We start from the raw sequence: 22129 nt of genomic DNA, 5'->3' as shown, positions 1-22129 counted from the left end.
ATACATCAACATCTGTCTTTGTAGGATGCACATAGTAAGAATTGGTGGGTTTCTTTCTACAATTTTCATATGTATATGGTTTATGTAAGTATCTACAATTTGTTTCATATATTTATCTACATATCTGCCCCAAACTCACTATATTATTTGACTGGGAAACAAGGGATACATCTTTACTAAGATCAGAAATCAGGCAAAGACACCATCTTCATTGTTGAAGACATATTAGAGATTTTTATCAGTACACTTAGATAGAAAGCTGGCAACTTGTCAAGAGATACCATCTCCATATGCAAATGAAATATTAGTATAGATAAGGTTAAGAATTCAGTAAGTTTATGGGTTATATATTAACTTATAAAAGCCAATAACCTTCCCATATCCAAGAAGATTAACAAGTGCAATCTATAATGGAAAAAGAAATAGTTATTTATAATCTCAGACAAAAAGGTGAAGATTAAAAAGAAATATACAAATTTTAAATGTGGAAAAATTGCAAATATTCCCCAAAGACATTAAAGTAGACTTGAGTCAATAACAAGGCATGCTGTTTTTGGATCACAATTCCTCAACACCATCCAGGTGTCAATTTCTCTCACTTTAATTTGAGTTTAAGCTCAAGTACAATGAAACTGTCAATGAGCTTTTGATTCTGTGATAAACAAATTAATTGTAAAGTCATATAGAAAAGGGACTTATGAAAGCTATTGGGAGATCATGGGCAAGGAGAAGGGGAGAGCAAGAGAGAATGGTGCAGGGGACATAAGAACATATTATCGTCCCTCGGTGGCTGATGCAATGTGGCCTTGCTGCATAGACACCAGAGGAGCAGCATAGAGAGTCCGGAGACAGAATCAAGCATGCGCGAAAGTATTGTTTGATAAAGTAGCATTTCGAGTCACTGGGAAATTGTGACACAGTTGGGAAGCTATCTAGGAAAAGATAAAACTGGATGCATATTTTATATTAGAAATAAAATTATTCTGCACTCAGGGAGGCAGAGGCAGGCTGATCTCTGTGAGGTCAGGGCCAGCCTGGTCCACAGAGGGAGTTCCAGGACAGCCAAGGCTACACAGAGAAACCCTGCCTAGAAAAACAAAGCAAAACAAATAAGTAACAATAATATAATACAAGATGCCAAAGTAAAGTAGCCATATATATACTAGAAGAAAATGTGGAGAAGTGGGTGAAGGTTTTATAAATTGAGTTTAGGGAAAGTTTTCTAAATGTTATTACAAATCCATAGACTCTGAGAAAAAGGCGACCGATTAGTTTTACATAAAATCAAGACAGCTTTGTGTGACAAAGCTGGACAAACAGTGGCTCGGTGGAAGGAAATGTTTAGGTATGCATCAGAGATCAATGGCGAACTCTTTAAAATACATAACATTTTCAAACTCTCACCGTGGAAGCTGCAGGTGACACAGCGAGCCACGCCAGAAACGCCTCTGTCCGTCAACTTTTCCTTGCAAGTGTTCTTTGTCAAGGGTCACTGGTCTGGCTTGAGGCCTCCGGTTTCTACCGCACTCTCAGTGCTGGGCCCTCTCTGGGATTCTTCTTGGCTATCCTGTTTTATTTGCTTGTTTTCTCTTCAATTTTGTTTTATTTTGGGGGTTGTTGCAGGGGTAGTGGGCAGATGGGAAGGGACAGGGAAAAGAATAGGATCAGAATACGTGGTGTAAAAGACACATAGACTTAATTCAAAGAAAGTTAAAAAATTGAGAAAAGTACATAAATCACACATTTCCTTAAAATTACAAGAAAATGTTTTTTTTTAATATTTGGGAATATACTCATATACCCTTAATAACAGACATATAGACTAGCACTATATTTTGTCACTGCTTAAATCGGTACCTATTCAAAAAATTGACAATTCTCTTTGTTGATGAGATTGAACGGGAGGTAAAGTACATAAATTTCTTAGGGTTCTACAGAGGGAGTTCCAGGACAGCCAGGGATACACAAAGAAACCATGTCTAGAAAAACAAAACAAAAATTAACAATAATATAAGATGTCAAAACAAAGCAGTTATACATGTACTAGAAGAAAATGTGACGGGGTGGCTGAAATAAAATGCTAGGCATATACACTTACACTCTGGAGTCTCCCAGTACAAGGTAACTGAAACTATTCTTTAAGGCCCACTTCCAAATGTAACTATCTTCTTGAGTACCCTTAGTCAGAAAGTCAGCATATGAGTTTCCAAGGATCACAGTGGTGCAAGTATGTTCCTTCAGAAATTTAAATGGATACAAGCCATTTGAATAAAACTATGAATAGCTGAATAATTTTATATAGAACATGTATCTTTTGACTTAGTATGCTGGTTGGTTTTTTTTGTTTGTTTTGCTTTGTTTTGTTTTGTCAATTTGACACAAACCTAGACATATCTGGGAAGAAATCTGAACTGAGAAGTATGTCAATCAGATTGCCCTATAGACATGTCTGTGGGTCGTTTTCTTGACTGCTGACTGATGGGGGAGGTCTACCTCACTGGAGGAGGTGCCGCCTGGGACGGTGGTCCTGGGTGGTATAGGAAGCAGGCTGGGGCAGCCCTGTGGGACAGGTCAGTAGGCAGCTCTGCTCTATGACTTCTGCTTCCCTTCTAAACTCCAGACAGCACTAGTGAGCACCTTTCATGACTTCCTTCAGTGATGGCCTGAAACCAAACTTACCTTTCCCTTCCCAAGTTGTTTTTGGTCAAAGTGATTTATTACAGCAGTAGAAATCCTAACTTGATGCTCAAGAATCAAACTTGTGTAAGTTTATCCTGAAGCTAAACTTCCCAAAACAAATATGCAAACAAAACCATGCAGTGAAGGTCACACATCAAACCATGATTTGTGGGAGTGAAATGGACTTGTTCTGAGTGCACCTTTTTAATATAATTTGACTTTTGGCATGTTCTAGAATTGCACATAGTCACAAAATAAAACCAAATAAACAAAAAGAACTACAAGGAAAAAAGGTCTCAATTTAAACATAAAGAAAAATAAAAGAACTCCATTATTCAGCCAGTTAATAACAAAGTACATGGAAGAATACAGTGTTACAAAGGGTCCTAACCATGTGATACAGTATTACAAAGGGTCCTAACCATGTGATACAGTGTTACAAAGGGTCCTAACCATGTGATACAGTGTTACAAAGGGTCCTTACTATGTGATACAGTGTTACAAAGGGTCCTAACTGTGTGTTTAGTGCAGTGGTTCTCAGCCTTCCTAATGCTGCCACCCTTTAATACAGTTCCTCATGATGTGGTAACCATGACCATAAAGTTATTTTCATTGCTACTTCATAACTATAATTTTGATACCGTTATGAATTATGAATATAATATCTGTCTTCTCCAATGGTCTCAGGTGACCCCTGTGAAAGAGCTGTTTGACCTCCGGAGGGGTCACGACCCACAGGTTGAGAACTGCTGGTTTAGTAGGATATAGTTGGAGGGGAAAGTGACAAGCAAAGAAATGTAAACTTTGCTAGGTTTGTTATTGGTTGCGATGTTGGGATAATAGTTCACACGGAGCTTTGAGAAAATTGTAGGATAGAGAAATGAGTGACCATTAGCTGTTTTAAGTCACCGTGAGAGAAAGAAGTTATTCTGAATGGGAGAAGGAGGTGGGAGGAAGAGTCTTCTGCATACATGTCAAAGGTAGACCAGACATATGGTATGAACACACGCATGTCTTAGCAGTGATGAAGAGCTGAGGAAAGGAAAGTATGTTCCAGACAATAAGAACGAGTTTGAAAATAGAGGGGACCATACCCTAGACAGAGAAGAGTAACTGGAACAAATCCCCAAGGGCTGAATTATAAACAGACTGAGTGTAAAAATCGCTACAATGCACTTTAGGACCCAGAACTTTAAAAAGTGAAATTAAAAAAAAATCTACTAAACCAAACAAGGTCAAGCAGGATGACAGAGAAGGCTTCTGGTGGCATGTAAAAGGGATGACACACTCAGAAAATGACAGTCGTGTCACCATGGAAGTAGGAAAGTGGGCTGTGGATTTGCAAGGTTTCAGCAGAGCTCTCGTGTGTGTATGTGTGTGTGTGTGTGTGTGTGTGTGTGTGTGTGTGTATGTGTGTGTGTGCATGTGCACGTGCGTGTGTGTGCAAGGGCATGTGTGCATGTGCACGTATGCTCGTGCACATAGATATGATCAAAATGAATTGTATGGAATTCCCAATACATTAGTATAAATATTACACAAAAACTAACTCCAATGGAAATAAAGTGAAGGAATTCCTAACTAAGAATGGAGAAACAGGACGAACGGCTATACTCTCTGGCAGTGGATTGGATGGAAGATTTTTCGGAAGCAATGAAAGACATTGTTTTATAATTATGAGATTTTGAGCATTTATTGACCATTGAATAATATTATGACGTCAAGGAAAAGCGGCCGAGTGGCAACAGCACTGGGAACATGTGAACTTGCCCTTGTTTTCAGGAGATAAATTTATGAGAAATGGAGAGGTGAAGGGTCAGCATAACCGCCACTTTCACCCCGATGGTTCGAGTTAAAAAATGAATCCACACACACAAATGACAACATGTTCAAAATGGATGAGGTTGAGAGGCAGAAAGAATGAATCAAAAGTCTCACAGTGAGGGGCTCCTGCCTTTGAAGGTGAGGATCCACAGGCAAGAATCCCACAAATGCTCGTAACAGCTTCCCCAGATTTATGGGTGCCCATATTTCATTGTAAAGACTGAACTTCAGATGAAAATGAAACCCAGTGAAAAATTGTTTTTCATAGGAAAGAGGTGTAACAGTGAGTCAGTCAATGGAAGAAAGAATCCATTAGCACAATTTCTCGTGACATATATTCCCTTGGAAAATAGAGATTTGTCTGCTTCTTTAAAAAAAAGCCTTAGGAATCAGTGAAAACACTTAGGACTATTGCTCTCATTATTTTCAGGGTAATTTTCAAGTCATCATTTTGTCTAAATTGTTTATTTCATTTATTTATCCATTCGGTCATCCCCTGTGTATACGCTGTTCATCTATGTCAGACCCAAAATGTTGCCTGACACGGAAGATTAAAATATAGCCTAGTCTCTGTTTCCAATCCTACTGGGACAGACATGATACAACATAAATATAGTATTGTGGGAGCCAAGGGAGAACAAGGAACCCTAGCCTGGGGGATTTCAGAGGGCTTCAGAGAGGACCTGATGGAGCACCCTATAATTTTCCTTCATGGCACTTATTTACAATTATGGCTATGGAGCAATTTAAAAGATTATTGAGTTAGCATTCATTTCCCCATTAGACGCTGGGTCCTGTGGGAGCAGAGACCAGGTCTGTCCTGCTCACCATTATACGCCCAACATAGTGCTTAGCACATTTTGTGTTGTCAATAGTGATTTGTTGAGTGAGTGAATGAATTGTTTCAGACCTGGAAGATGAATATTGCTCCGGATTGAAAAGCAGCACTGGGGCCTTCACACGCAGAAGCAATGATACGTATAACACGACAAAGGTAGGAAAAGTAAGAAGCGCTAAGGGGCTAGAGAATTGTGTTTAGGGGTGAAGGCCAGTGGGGAGGGAAAAGACGAACTGCAGTCACATTCGGGGCTGCACTAGGTGCCATTGGCAGGTCCAGAATTTATTATGACGACAGGGAAGAAGTAAGGAAAGTTTCAGAGAGAAGGAAAATATGATAAAGTTCTTCAAAAGATGGATGAGACACAAAAATGACCTGGGCCGAGATGAAACCAGTAATAGAAAGAATTTTTTTTAAACTCCGAATGCAAGTGAAGAGCTGGAGATAGGTAGAGCCATGCCTTGCAAATTTCCCTAAAGTCTAAGAAAGATTTGAAATCCTTTTGGACAATAAGAGAGTAAGATGAGGAGTCTAATTGAATCAAAGAGATGGGTCACAGGGCCATTGACTGAAGTAGAGGGAAAGGTTGGCACGTTCACTAGGAAGCCATAATCACACTGTATCAAAGGTTTATCTAGGGCATAGAAATCCATTTAGAGAGAAGAATGTTAAGTTGAAGGAGCCGGAGCGTTGGCTTAGTGGTTAAGGGCACTTAGACTGGCGTTTGCTTCCCACCTCCCACATGGAGGCTCAGGACCATCTATTAGCTCCAGCTGCGGAGGTTCAACTGCCTTCGTCTAACTCCATGGCATCAGGCACACATGTGGTGCACTTACATGTGTGCAGATAAAGCACGTAGAAACATAAAATGAGATAACTAAGTCTGAGAAAAATCAGAAAACCCCACATTGAGCAATCATCAGTAATGAACACCTGAAGTTATTGTGGGGTTTGAGCTTTGCCAAGAATGGAGACTGGGATGACAGCGAATTAAGAACATGGCATTGGAAGACATCAGTATGCCTTGAGAATCCTATTGTCACACTCCTAGTCACATGCAGAAGCTCATCCTAAGGAGCAGAGCTTCAAAGAACATGACTGCTGTTCACCAACTGTTGGAAGACCTATACTTCTGTAGGGGACTGCCAACAAACAGAGCTTACTGGAAAGGTGGACAATTTGAATGAGGGGTGTAACATGAGGGGGCCGGCTTGTTGGGGTATCTGTCCCGCCCAGTACCCCACACCGGCATGCCCCAAAGAGAAAAATCAATCACACAGAGATCTCTATAAGTTATAAAGCTGATTGGCCCATTAGGTCAGGCTTCTTGTTAACTCTTATAGCTTATATTAACCCATTATTCTCATCTATGTTAGCCATAAATGGCTCCGTACCTTTCTCAACTGGGCAAGTTACATGCTGCCTCTTCGGTGGCATGAGGAACCTCCCAGCTTCCCAGAATTCTCCTGTTCTCATTGTGTCACCTCTACTTCCTGTCTGGTTTTCCCACCTATACTGCCTGCCTAGCCAATCAGCGTTTTATTAAAATATGATTGACAGAATACAGATAATTCTCCTACAGAGGGGACTGTTTCTAGTGGTGTCACACAAAAAAGGAAGCAGTGACTTTGAGACAGATGAAAGCAACAGTAGAACCAAGCCTATTCTAGACCAAGAAGTAAGGGGAAGAATGTTACCAGTGCATAGAAAGAAGTAAATCAATGGACAAGAGACTTCATAACAAGAAGCATAGGCACAGCGTGTGCCTGCTGCGAAGAGGCTGGATCCAAAGTGGGAGACGAGAGAAGAAATTTCCTAGCCCCTCCTCATGCCCACATTCCAAATGTGGAACTACAATTCACATAATGTAAGCTTTCCCATAATAAAATCCACCATTTTCAAGCTGCAATTCAGTGGCTTTTAGTGTACTTCCAAGGTTGTACCACCGGCATGACTCCACAATTCCAGAGCGTTTTTATCATCTCCAGAGTCTGCTTGCCAAGGCTTCGGATGCCTAGCTAAGGAGCTGAGGATTTACTCTGCAGGCAGAGAAAAGAAAAGGAAGGGTTTGAGTAGACGGGAAACTGGAAGCAAAATCAGATAGGCTTCTCAAAAAGATGAAAGAAACTTAGGGAACACTCAGGGTCAAGTAAATACCCAGAGCTCTTGGCAACCTCCCTTCATTGTCTCCTTCCTCCAGCCCTTGGGAGCCACCATTTTTACATCTGTGCATTTGCCATTCTAAAGACTTGATAGACATCATATCCCCACTCTGTGCATTTCTCCTTTCACTTAGTGCAGGGTTTTTAAGTTAACTCTCCAATACTTCATTGCTTTTGAGGATGGATAATACTCCATTATATGGATGCATCACAGTCCTGTGTGTGTGGTCATGTGTGTGAGTGCACATGTATGGAGGTCAAAGAACACCCTCAGGTGTCTTTACCCCTCAGACATTGGCCAACATGTATTCTTTTCTTTTCTTTTTTTCTTTTTTATTCCCTTTGCTTTACTCCCTCCAATCTGTCCCATAGTGTACCCTTGCTTCCAAATCCATGACCTTTGTTGTTCACTCATTTTTGTTACATTCTACATATTCCGACATATAAAAATAAGCATAACAACGCCCTCAGTCTGTATAATGCTACTTGCATGTATATTTTCAGGGCTCATTATTCTGTAGGGGATAACCAATTGGTGTGCTCTTCCATGGCGAAACCTGTATCTCCAGCTCCCAGCATCCCTTAGCTGCTGGTTCTTTGTATAGGGTTAAGTCCTCATGTGATTTTCCCCATTGTCTTAGTTAGGGTTTTATTGCTGTGAAGAGAACCCATGACCACAGCAATCCTTACAAAGGAAACCATTTTACTGGGGGCTGGCTTACAGGTCCACTGTCAGTATGCCAGGCAAGCAGGCGGATGTGGTTCTGGAGAGGTAGCTGAGAGTTCTACATCTGGAATGGGAGGCAGCAAAAAGAGAGAGTGTTTGAAACCTCAAAGCCCATTCCCATTGATACACTTCCTCTCACAAGGCCACACCTACTTCAGCAAGGCCACACCTCCTAATAGCATCACTCCCTATGAGCCTGTTGGGGGCCATTTTCATTCTAACCACTCCACCCATCTATGTTAGCCTGTCTATTGCTGTCCTTTTCCAGCTCACATTTAGTCAGTCCTGTTGGTGAGGGTTTGTAGGTATGACTTCTGATATTCCTAGGAGACACAGCTTCCCAGCATACTCTCTGCTTCTCTGGCTTTTACTACTGCCCCCTCTTCTGCAATGACCCCCCTCCCCAGCTGTAGGGAAGAGAGATGTGTTGTGGATCTCTCTTTTGAGACTGGGATCCATAATTCATGGTTGCTTGTGATTTTCTATAGTGGTCTTTGCTGCAAATAGGAGTTTTTTTTATGAGACATGAGGACTACACTTGTCTGTGGCCATAAAGACGAATATTTAGAATGCATCTAAAGATTAGATTACGTTACCACTTCATCTTTTGATAGAGTTAGTCTTTGTCCAGTTTGGCCAATCAGAGAGCCCCAGGGATCCACCTGCTTCTGCCTCTCAGCATCTGGGATTATAAATGTATGTTGCTGCTTTTTTTTTTTAATGTGGATTCTGGGAATCAAACTCAAGTTTTCATGCTTGTGTGGCAAGAATTTTAGTATCTGAGATGTCCTCCCATTCAGATATTCTGCATTTTTTTATCTTTCACTGGTGTTCAGATTGTTTTCCATTTATTTATTGAAAGAGCGTCTTAGGCATTCAGAACCTTCTTAAGTTTTCCCCAAGCATGGACACAACCCCAAGCACAGGTATGAACTTATTGATTACCAGGAATATATTAGGACTGTTCCAAGCTCATGTGGGCAGGTTATTATTTAAAGTTTCCTTCCAAGTTCTTTGGTGAGTTTATTGTTTTTCACTATGGGGCATTGCCTAAGGAAACACTTATCTAAGGACGCTTGCAGGAAAATGTTTTCAACAAATGCTCCCTTCTCCAGAGGCTTTTAACACTGTGTAAACTCTGAGACAGGTGGACCCTTGATGGGGTCTACAAATTTATCAGGTTTCAAAAAATGGTCACTAAGGTGCTACTTTACCAAACTCTTTAATCTCTCCCTTTCTGACCACCACCCCTGTCTTCCAATCTGTATGAAGCAGGTGGGTAGAACAATGCCCATCATGTAGGCGATGAAGTTCAACTCGTCGTTTACATTCTGTGACTACTCTCAGGCTGCTGAACGGCAACCACCAGTCTAGCTCCTGTAGAAGAGCAACACAAAGACCTTACTAGAATGTTGTGTGTCACGGATGTCTGGAGTTTCTAGTAGGTTCCTGGCTCATCCAATCCCATTCATTGTCTTTGTGCATTGCTCTGAGGAGCCTCATGAAGCACTTCACTCAAGGAAGAGGTCTAGAATAAGACTAAGTTATGTCCTCGGGGAATTGACATATCAGTGTTCCAAGAATAAATAGGGGGTGACAGGCTTTGATGATTTTCTGAACTGCAGGAAAAATTGTGAGATTGCCCTTATTCAGAGATTCTTGTCCCTTTTATCATTTTCTCCTGTAACCCCATGATTTTATTTGACATCTTGACTTCTCCAAGCCTCAACAATCAGCGTCCACACAAAATGGACATTTTTTCTACACAGTGTTTCCCACCCCATTTCTTTATAGTTGTGGAAGCCTACTTATATCTGTATTGTAGCAGAATGCTTAGCTATACACTAATACCTATATGTGAAGATCAGGGTGTCGCCTACTCTAAGTAACTGCCACATTCTAGGGTGTCATAAAACAGTGGTGTTCGGGCTGCATGTCTCTGTTTTGTAAAGCAGGAGTTGGATTCAATTTGAGTGAGAAGGAAGAAGGAGAATAATCACTACACTTCATGTGTGCTCCGGGACCTGTCAAGCACTAACCACAGGCAGAGACTGAGAGACTGGTAAATGAGATACATGCACGGAAAAGGAACCACCTAGAAACTTATCAAAGCAGACTAGGCACACATGAGCACAGAATAAACAGGCTTGAGAACTCCAACATAACAGACCAATGGCCTAGTTAAACCTGTGCTCTGAGTGTTCAATGCCTGTGCCAGGAGATTCAGAATGACAGGTGCCGAACTTTCAACAGACGTCAGAGCTTCAACTAAAGTCGCCATTGATTGATGCAGTCCACTGAGACTGCCATCTTTCCGTCCATCCGTGTGTCTGCCCAACTGGGCCAGTTCCATACCTTGCCTGGATAGTCCTGGCCTCTGTGACTTTCCTGACTTCTGCCTCCAGCTACTCTCCACTGCGCTCACGGATCACGTATCTAACTGTCTGTGGTGACTCTGTATCAACTCCTGGCTTCTGCTTTCAATAAGGCTTCTATGAACTCCGTGGTCCCATCAATCCTTTTGAAGCCATTCTGTAGGCTGCACATGTGGTAAGAATTGTAATATGTGATTTGAGAGTTAACATTAGTAATCAAGATTAGAACAAAAGAAACGGTGATTACAGACGGTCAAACCGTCAAGGGAAATTGGGGCTGCTTGGGGTTATAGTTAAGGAAACAAATATAGTTGAGAAATTTATTGTTGTTAAATTCCAACATTGTGGAAAGGCACAGTGTTGTCTTTGCTTCTGACATATGGGGCTTACGACAATCTAACAAGATGACAGCCACCCCCAAGAGATTGCTGTTGTTTTTGCTAGGTACTACGTCCAATTTTTAATAGTAACTTTAGAACACTCATTAAAAAGCTCAGTCAATGAAAATCCCAGGAAATATAGCAAGGTCTATTAGCTGCCTGTTTGACAACTCCTGCTCCTTTTCCTTTCTCTTAGTTTTACACAAAGTATCCTCAGTGCACATCCACTTGGTTTCCATGACAATGCTGTGAAGCATCATCATCATATATAAGAAATTCTTATATTTATACATAAATTCATTTTATATATGAGAATTTTGGTTGCCTGTAGTTGGGAGGAAACACAAATAGCAAAAGACAGAGATGTCTGAATGCAAGCGAATGTGTTTTCAGAGTCCTAAGTGGCCCTTATCACGGTTCCTGGAACTCCTCAAAAAGAATTCCATTTCCATTCTTGTCTGAGGAAGTAGCCTCTTCCAAGGTATGGGTTTTCTTCTTTAATTGTCATTTAACTTTCTATGTTTCAAGTGATGTTCTCAGTTTAAAAATTCTGTTTTGTGGCATTGACACATGATATCTTGACCTTTCTTTGTAAATGACCCAAATTTCTCAGAGACCAAGGTCAAATAGCCACAGACCTGCTTTCCCTGTAGGTTGTACATTTATGAGTCTGCATATAGGAATCCACCCAGGTAGCCCAGAGGAAAGTTCTGTACCCAACATGCTGGACTCAACAGAGCATCAACATTCTCTTTCTCTCTCTGTATCGCTGGAAAAAGACATGGTTGTCCCCTGATGGAAAGGAGAAAAAAACATCAAAGGAACAACACTGTGAACACTCAGGTTTTAAAAGGGAATGTGGTAGTCATGTGTATAGAGACCCTTGGCCTTGGTTTGTGCTGGAGGGAGACTGGCTATGTCCTGTTCTGTATCTGTTCACAGGTCCGAACTGCCAGCTTCTCCTACCCTTTACCAGTTGGACAAGAAGCGAGGACTGGGTGACCCCTAAGTAAGTTGACCCCTGCCCCTGTCTTGTACATGCTAGTGAGATTAAGAACCAGCAGAGAATGTATAAATGCTGAAGTTTGCCTATGGTGGTTCCATCGAATTAAAAAAGCAGGGGGGTATAATAATTGCTAAAACATGAGTGCTGTCTTTCCTTTAGGTTTCTGCTGACTGAGGTAGGTGGCTGAGGGGCCAAGGGTGATATCTATTTTTATGCTCATTTTGAAGCTAGCACACAGTTCTAGGTGAGCACATGACCTACCTATGTCATGTGCTCAGTCAAGATATATAGGTATATCAGTCAAGATATATAGGTATATCAGTCAAGATCTACCTACTCCCCAAATCTGTGCCCTTGAGCTCTGGATTACAATGCTCTCTTCTTCACTGGATTCCCTCTCTCTTGAACCCCCTTTTCTTCGTTCTTCTCCACACTTTTTTCTTGTGAGTGACAATACATTTAAAAATCTTAATTTTTATTTTTGAAATTTCATACATACAATAATTCACTGCCAGCAACACTGCTCTCTTCCCAACTGGTCCCCACTTCTATATTTTCATATCTTTGAGTTTAATTTGGTTGCTTTTATGAGCATGGGCAAGGGGCTGCACTCTCTTTACATACAAACAAAACCCAAACCCTTAGACTCTAGCAGAGGAGGTCTTACCAGCATTGTGGAAATTGAGACCTAATGCTTTGAACCCACATGGCATTCAGAATGTATTGGGAGCTGAATCTCTATATTTGTTGACTTTTCACAAAGTTGGTTCTTAAACCTCGGGTTATCGGCAAGAACTAAAGACAAGTCGTGGCAATGTGGCTGAACACAGAATATGTTGGCTATGGCAAAATTGCAAGACAAAACTGAGTTCACATCTTGTCCCACTGACTACATCTACTAAAAATAGTTCCCATTGTGGTTTCTGAAATTCAAAGCAAGGGAGGCTTTGAGTGGTTTATTCCAGAAGGCTCGTGAGCATCCAGCCGTCCCCACCAAGTTGGACTTTGATGGGTTAAATGTAAGTGAATTAAGAGCATATGGATTAAATTTCCTTTCCAGTGCACATAGTTTTAAGTGAGGGGGAAAGGTGCATGGGGTATAACGCATTTACTTTTTCCAAACATTCAAAAAAAAAAAATAGTTCAAGATGTCTCAGCAAATCTGGGCAACCCCACTCTTCTCCTTTTTCTCTGGAACTGAATAACTATTTGTGCATAACAAGGGGTCTGAACTTCTGCTTTTCAGGATTTAGGTCTTTTAGTCTCTGATGCAGATTAAATTCCTGGAGAGTCAAGTAATAAGAGCATTAGTTCTCTTTTCCTCAAATACGATGCAACGTCTCCTCAACATGTCTAACCTCATCCAATATCTGTTCAAAAATGTATCTTCATGATGTAAAGAGTTTTTTAGGCAATAATAGGTTTCTCAAATTAGACCAAAGGTGTTCACTTTTTCTCCAGTTTACATGGGGGTAGCATATTGATCATTATTTGTTGATTTGAAGTGAGACCTATAAATGGTGAAGTCGTGGGTCAATTTTTCCAGAATCTCAGTAAATTAAAGAGGTTGACGTATAGAGGAAGGGGAAAAGACACAAATAAGATGGCTCTTTTAGGCTTCTGGGGTGAATAAATGAGAAAAAATGGGTTTTTGGAGTTTGAGGTAAGATAAAACCTTAAGAGATCTTGGTTGTGTCTACATGTTCTGTGGGCAAGCAGGAGAGGACAAACGGCTCCACCAATCGAGTTTGTTTTGGCTAATTTGAGTGAGGAGGAGTAAGGGTGGAAGTTTGTCATTCCTTATTTGCACATGGCATATCTTAGGTTAAATGTGGTAGATGTTGATGGAACCTGGGTCTACCGCAGCCCTGCTTTCTCAGCCTGTGGGCTAACAGAGTTTAGAGATAGAGTGGAGGTAGTGGGGGAAGACAGAGAAGATTCTTTGGAGTCACAGTCTGATATTGGTCAGATGAACATGTCCTTGGAGACAGACAAGGAGATGATGTCAGACAGACAGACAGGTTAGCAATAGTATTAGTATCACAGATGTATTTTAGCATTATCTGCACACTCATTTATAACCAATGCAATTTAAGTTATATAAATAATTGAATATGTCTGCAATCCCTAGTCCACTTTCTAAGAAAAATATGACACTTTTTCTGTGATCTGGGTAGTGCTGGGGAAACCTCAACAAATTCATTTTTAGTATTTATTAATTATTTTTTTGATTTTTAGCTGTCTGAGTATTTTGCTTGCAAGTTATGTAAGTGCACCACAAACAAGTAGTACCTACAGAGGCCTGAAGAAGGTGTTTTTGGAATCTAGTGTTACAGATGGCTGTGAGCTGCCACATTGGTGCCGAGAACCAAACCTGGGTCCTCTGCAAGAGGAACAAATACTCTTAACCACTGAGTCATTGCTATAGACCCAAGTCAATTTTTAATTAAAAATTTAGTATATATTTGTACATATAAAAAGACAGTAATAATAATTTGATGCATGTTTGCATCAGGGTGTGATGATCAAATCAGGCTGATTAACACCTTAATTTTCTTAAACATCATTTCTAAATCTTAGGAGACAAACCTAGAAATTTTCTAGTTATTTTGAAAGATCTTTTAAAGTTCTTTATATCATCAGTTTTTATGGAAATGAAATAAAATCACCACTCTACGGCATCTTACCTTGATATGCCATGGAACACTAAGCCCAAAGTCCCCTGTTTACCCTACCATTGCCCCATCCTCACTAGAGAAGCTCCTCCCTTCCTTCTTCCTAACGATGATTCTCCTATGCTTTTCTTCTATGAAGTCAGCTTTTCAAACTTACATGAATGATAGAAAATGTGCTTGGCCTTCTGAGATTGGTTTATTTTTACTTAACATGGTGTCTTTCAAGTCATGTGCTGCAGATGATAGGACTTTATCTCTTTTATGGTTGACTAGCTCTCTCTCTCTCTCTCTCTCTCTCTCTCTCTCTCTCTCACACACACACACACACACACACATACACACACACACACACCACATATTTTCTTCTTCTGTTCATCCATTGCTGGACACTTTGGTTGATATTATACATGTGATATTTTCTAGCTCTTGCATTGAATTCTGTGATCCATTTTATTTTGTTTTCTGTGCATAGTGAGAGATTAGGGTCTAGTTGCATTCGTCTTTGTATTGAGTTTTACCAGTGCCATTTATTGAAGAGATCGTCACCAGGATAAATATTTGTGCGTTTGTAAATATTAATTGGTTATAAGTGTGTGGATTGATTTCTGGACTCTTTGTTCTCTTCCATGGATTGATTTCTATGCTGGTACCACGTTGCTTTTACTGTGTGTTCCCAAGTCAGGTGTTGTGATGCTTTTAACTTTCTTCCTTTGGCTCAGGAAACAAGAAGTAAGCACCATTGCTATTTCTCTATTCTTTGGAATTTCCTTTATCATCTTTCTATGCACTGCAACATAACTTTTGCTTCTTTAATTTTAGAATCAATAATAAAATTTTCATGTTTGGTATTCTTCTCTCTGAATTTCTTTAGAATCTCCTGTAAATAATGCTTGACAGTTCATGCCTATAATCTAAGCACTTGGTGGAGGCCGAAGGATCATTCGTTCAAGGCTAGCATTAGCTATCTAGCATTAGCTATCTAGCAAGTTTGAGGCCAGCCTGGGCTAGGTGAGACCCTGCCTAGTTGGAAGATGCTTTTTTGTTGTGACTATCCAGGCCTAAGCTTTATAAGCTGATTAAATGCCCATAGTGACTACTTCAAGAAAATTTGATAACTTCTTCCATACTCCTATATCTACATTAAGGGAGTCATTTTAGCGTTGGCAAGAGACTTGGCTCTAGAGGGGATCCCAGGTGTCCATGGGGATGTCCCCAGCTAGGTCCTTGGGCAGCAGAGTAGAGGGTACCTGAATTGGCTTTGCCCCACTAACACACTGATGATTATCTTGAATACCACTATAGATTCTTCGTCTGACGACGGATGGAGATAGAGACAAAGTCCCTGATCAGAGCAACAGGCTGAGCTCCCAAGGTCCAATTGAAGAGCAGAAGGAGGGAGAAGATGAGCAAGAAAATCTGGACAGCGAGGGGTTGGTCCACCTACTGAGGCAGTGTGCCTGTTGTAATGGGAGCTCACCAAATCCAGCTGGACCAGGACTGAATGAGCATGTGATCAAACCACACTCTGAATGTGACTGAAATGGGGGGCTGATTGAGAAGTCATTGATAAAGAGCCTTCATCTGGCAATGGACGGAGGTAGAGACAGAGACCCACATTGGAGCACTGGACTGAGCTCCCAAGGCCCAGATGAAGAGCAGAAGGAGGGAGAACATGAGCAAGGAAGTCAGGACCACGAGGGGTGTGCCCACCCACAGAGACAGTGGGACTTATCTAATGGGAGCTCACCAAGGCCTGCTGGAATGGGACTGAATGAGCATGTGATCAAATCAGACTCTCTGAATGTGGCTGACAATGAGAGCAGACTGAGAAGCCAATGATAATGACACCGGATTTTGATTCTACTGCATGTACTGGCTTTTTGGGAGCCTAGTATGTTTGGATGCACAGCTTCCTTGACCTGAATGGAGGGGGAGGGCCTTGGACTTTCCACAGTGCAGGGCACCCTGACTTCTCTTAGGACTGGAGAGTGAGGAAGAGGAAAATAGGAGGATGGGAGGAGGTGGAAATTTTTAATAAATAAATAAATAAAAATTTTAAAAAATAAATAAAGAAAGAAAATTTGATTAAGCTCTTTAGTGAGAAGACCCCACCCCCATGCCCTTCTGCAAACAAATAGGGGTTACTTAGTTTTTTATGCTAGTCACAGAAATTACAGTAGATAGATATTACTGGTGGCTGTTGAACATGTGCTATTCAATAGACCACATAAAAGAGGAAGCAGAGAAATTGGAGGGCATTTATTTGTTGTTAATGAGCAGAGGTCAGAGGATTGGGTAGACAGATGTTCTTTTTTCTACTCAAGGCTCTTGGTTATCTCAGGACACTAGTCTCTGAATTGTATTGTTGTTATGTTTGTTTAAGTGGGTACTGTGGTAGCCAATGGGGTCTGAATTTCTTGCTTTATAAAATAAAAGAACTGAACTGGCTGTTGTACCCCAACACTATGACATTCATGTCTACAAGGATGTGTGGAATTTGAACCTTGGGATATTTCCAAGGGGACAAATCAGAAGAAGGAAGATCCTAGGCAAGTTCTAGGAATAACTAGGCATGAGTGAATCCATGACCAGTCTCTGACTTCATCACCATTTCTTGCTGCCTCTTCTATGCTCTGAACCTTTCTTATGGATCCATGCAGAAGACTTTTGATTATTAGTTTCTGCTCACGTCACTCCCCTAAAAGTGTGCCATATGGGTGTATCATGTTTCTTAATAGTTTCATTAATAGTTGAGACTCATAGAGGTTAAAGATGGAGGACTAGTCAATGGATGGTTAATACATCAGTTTTGCTATTGCAGATGGCAATGAATTTGAGAAGATGATTGCAGGGGAAGCTGAACTCATGAGTAGAAGGATTCAAAATCAAGTCTAAGTCAGAATCAAAGATGTGAGGGAGGCGACAGCCCGGTGGGAGCACCGGAACTGGGTGTCTGGGTGCCATCAGCTGCCCTGTGCCACTGGTTGCAGAGTGTGACCACTCTGTTTTGTGTGATTGTCATCCCCCACCCAACCAGCCATTTGACCTAGGGAGGGCAGATGAGCACCCGGGCAGAGCAGCTGCAGGCTCTCCCTGCTTCGCTCGCGGTTTGTGTCATCTTTAGAAGTTGCTTCACTCCTCAGACTTAGTTTTCTCATCTGTCAAGTAGACGTGTCTTGGGATTATGCCAGACGGTTTTTGAAAGCTCATGTCTGTCATGCAATGGATACTGGGGAGTGGCAAAAAGCACGGAGTCAGGGGACAGGCACTTTGAGTTAGAGACGGTACTTCCTACCTTGCATTTGCTGAGTGCATGTAAGATGCGTTCTTCAACTTCCTGTGTCTCAGCTTCCTCATCCACAGTGTGGGGCTAATAAAGACACTGACCCCCTTGAAGTGATCGAGTTAATTGTGATGAAATGCGTTCAGCGCGTAGAAAATCGCCCTGTAAGTGATGTAAATACATCCAAACAGGTAAGACAATGGAGCTTGCCTCTGTTGCCCAGTCAGTGAACAGAAGAAAGATGGATCACATTTAGCCGATGCTAGACTCAAACAGACTCAAAGTCCGTTATGTTTGTTCAATTCTATCCACACAAAGAGAAAACAAGCACTAGCCAGTGGCTGGAGGTCCTCTGGCTTCCACATGCTGGCAGAGGCACAGGAGAGAGACTGACTAACCTCTGTCCCTGCATGAGACTGGGGTGAGCCCAGAGCTGTCACACACACCCCAGTCCTCTCTCCAGGAGAGCGGCTCAGGATGAGTTTCCTTTCTGCTTCTACTGCACCCACGTACACTGGAATTACAGCTTCTCAGTGGTCATGCAGCTCCCTACTGTTCTAGACTGAGCAGAGGGAAGTCTGAGGTGGGAGAACGGGGTCCCAAAGTGCAAGTCAGCATCTTTGAAATACTGACTTGGGGAAGGTCTATGGTCTGAAACACAGAGACCCCGGGAAACCTGAGAACTAAATGGTGCCGGAAGCGGAAGAAACCGCAGTTAACCATGTATAGAGTCTCTACTGACATCGAGCTGCTGCAGAAGAGCAGACGACGCCGCAGGCCAGGCGAATGCAGTAGAGTGAGTACCGCCACTCACACTGGCACTGCGCAAGCGTGCATGCGCCTGTGTCTGCTCCAGTGACCTCCACAGAAAACTCCTCCTCTGTCCCTCCCATCCACAGCCGTGGGAGCAATTAGGTAGATTTGGGCAGAATGATTCATGCTTCAATAAATTCAATTTCAACAAAACATAATTATGGTGAGTCACCTAATCGCAGCTATAATCATGGCACGCCCCTTCAGAAGTCAAAACAGTTGAGGGCATTCAGCAAGGGTGGCTGATCCCTCATCATGACAAGCCTCCAATTTTGCCCAAGAGGTATTTGGGACTTCAGCTCTTCTCTAAGTTTTTGAATAATAGAATATTTCAGACTTACATAGTGGTACAGGGAATACTTACCCTGTACACCAAACAATCTGAACGTAGAGGCCGCAGGTAGGACAGAGATGAGGTCCTCTCAGATTGACTGCTCTTTCTCCCTCTCCGGGTTCTCAGGAGGGATAGTGATGTCTAATTTTGATATTTAATATTCTCATATTCTCATGTCTTTCTTTTTATACAACTACTCTCTTGTGTATCCTTAAAATTACACAGATATATATATATATATATATATATATATATACATATATATATATAGTTGAATATGTACTTTTGGTTTTTATCATACTAACATGATTCTAGAATCTCACAAGCAACTAGATCAAGATGTATTTTTTTAAGTTTAGAATTATTGTAATAGGATCTATGCCAAAGGGGGAGAGAGGAGTGAGGAATGTGAAGGGGACATAGGGACACAATCGCATGACTAGGACCTGGGCTTCTGTCATTGAGAAGTGGAATAAGAAAGGACGAGGGTTGAAGTTGTGGTTGAAGAGGAACGGATACAGTGTGGTATGGTCCCCTATTTCCCAGGAACATCCTTACTCCCTGGCTCCCCTTTCTTAAGATTCCATCTCTTGTTCCACCTATGGCCTAGTTGCTCCATCTGTCTCTCCTCTTCACTTTTTCCTTTCTTCCCTGACATACACTCCAGGAGGAAGCTTAGGATCTCACCACCCCACCTAACTGAAGGTCCCTTTGTACCCTCTCCTCTTCTGTCCTTTCTCTGGGACAGAATCTTTGAGGGGGCAGCAGACAGTCAGGGAGAGCAAGGACTGAGCATGGGCCAGTATGAGAAAGGACCACCAGCTCCTGGGAGGGAAGGGCAAGAGCTTAGGGAGGGTGAGGGCAGCAGAATGTGTTTCCAGTACCTGGTCTCTCCTAGATTAATATTTAGTTTGTCATTGTGTTGTCTGTCTTAAAGGATGCTGCTTCAAATATTCCTCTACACGATTCCCGTGCACACCAGTGGGTTTCCGTCAGTAGACAGCTAGGAGTAGAGGCAATGGGTTATTGGATCAAAATGGCTGAATTTAGGTCTTTTATTTATTTACTCTTTACTATTTTTGTTCCTCTGGTCTTATTTTGAGATACTTTAAAATGTTCAGTAGTCGACTTCAGTTTATGTTGTATTAACGCTCCCTATAATTGCCTCTACGTGCTGGGTCATCAGTTGTCTCTCCGTCCTGCTTTTGTAGTGGGCGAGGTAAGAAGCAGCACCGCTCCTCTCAACTCCCCGGGTCCCCTTCCTGCGTCCCCACTGTCTTGGCCTTCCTAGTTGTCTCATGTACAACATTCACACGAATCGAAAAGCTCACCGCCCTTAAGTCTTCCAGTGTAACACCTGCAGTTCTTTTCAAGAGTTGAAAAAGAAAAGAAAGCACCATTTTGTGTTGACCCAGGTGTGATGGGGTTCTAATGTGTTGGCTTGGCTGGGCTGATGGCAGTCCCAGTTATTCAGTCAACACAGACTCAGGTTACTAGGCTGTGATTTTATAGATGTCATTAAAGTCTCTAATCATTGATGATTTCTCCAAATTAATCAAGAGGGAGATTATCCTGTCTGAGACATTTTAGAGTGCCCAGATTTTCCCTGAGCTCAGAGGCCACAATTTTTTGGGTTACTGCCTTTCCTTTCTGATCACCTGCCCCAGCTAGATCCCATAATTATGTAAGCCAAATTCTCCATGATAATCCGAGCTCTCCAGTTACACCCACCACTCCCCCCCCACACACCTTCTCAGTTGAACTATGAATTACAAACTAAATGTTTATAATTTTGGTATTTTAATTTTTCTCAAGGGTATACATTTTATAACAGTGTTTTGTCCATACATTTTGAAGATTATCTCTGCATTTGTATGTTGTGCAGTTCTGGGGTTCTAGGTTCTTCCTCCAAGACATTCTTTAAATTTATTTCTAATCTTTTAAAGAATAAAATCTTAGAATGGAGGGGGTTTGGCCAAGTGGTAGTGTACCTTCTTCATACTTCTGGGCTCAGTGGGGAGTGGGTGTGGGCATCTTCCCTCTGTTTCACAACACCTAACAGGACCACCAAGCTGATTAAAAATAAGCTGGTCGTGAGAAAAAAAAATCCTGAGCTCAGTTTTTCCCCTACAACTTTCCAATGATGGCAGAAGCCACCACCCACTCTGTGGGAATGGGACTGGGAGCGCTTCCTGGTTAGAAACCCCAGGGCCCAACTGAAATCAAAGGCTCGAAGCTCCAGTCATGTCTCTGCTCCTTGGAAGAAGCTTCTTCCAGACTTTTTGTGGCTCGGAGTGGAGTGATAGGAATGGGTAGGCTTCTTTGGCCTGCACTAAGACATGGTTCACAGCCAGAAGCCATTTCAAAGGGTTGTTCTGTTCTTGGCAGAGTCAAGGGGTGCTTGTATCAACTGTTGGGGCCACATGCTGGCAAGCCTATGGCAGCTGGCTCTGGCATCGGAGATCAAGCACTTGATGTTGTAAGTGTTACCTTCATGTTCAACTTGTGGCAAGATACGATTATCACAGAGTTGGTACTTTTCCTGCCAACCTTTTTTTTTTTTTTTTAGAGTCTTAAAGAATTATATCATTTCTATATACTGATGAACTCCTTTAAGCAATTTTCTGAGAAAGAAACTTGCTTTTATGTTTCTTTGTTTCTGTTCTTTTCCCTTCTTTTCCCTTCTCTTCTCCTTCCTCCCTCGGTTCCTTCCTCCCTCCCCTCTCTTTCTGCCCCCCCCATAGTGATCTTAGATTTGAATGCCCCATTAAGATTACAAATTTTGTGTTTTATTTTCTCGATAGGCAAAATTCTCTCTCCCATATTCTCTTCATAATTTCTTTGAGTCCCTTCTTCATGTTCTCTGGGCTTATACTCCAGAGTTATAAATGGGCCACCGCCTTAGTTCTCCTTGTACTAGACGAAAAACATGGAAACCAATCCAGGACAAATGACACAGAAACAGGCACATGTGCATTGTCATCTTGTCATAAAAATGAATCTGGGTCTTAAAAACCTTGGCATGGAAACTTC

Source organism: Myodes glareolus, chromosome 1 (assembly GCF_982192425.1).
Source record: "Myodes glareolus chromosome 1, mMyoGla1.1, whole genome shotgun sequence".
In the NCBI taxonomy this organism is placed as follows: Eukaryota; Metazoa; Chordata; class Mammalia; order Rodentia; family Cricetidae; genus Myodes; species Myodes glareolus.
This window is presented reverse-complemented; position numbering follows the sequence as displayed.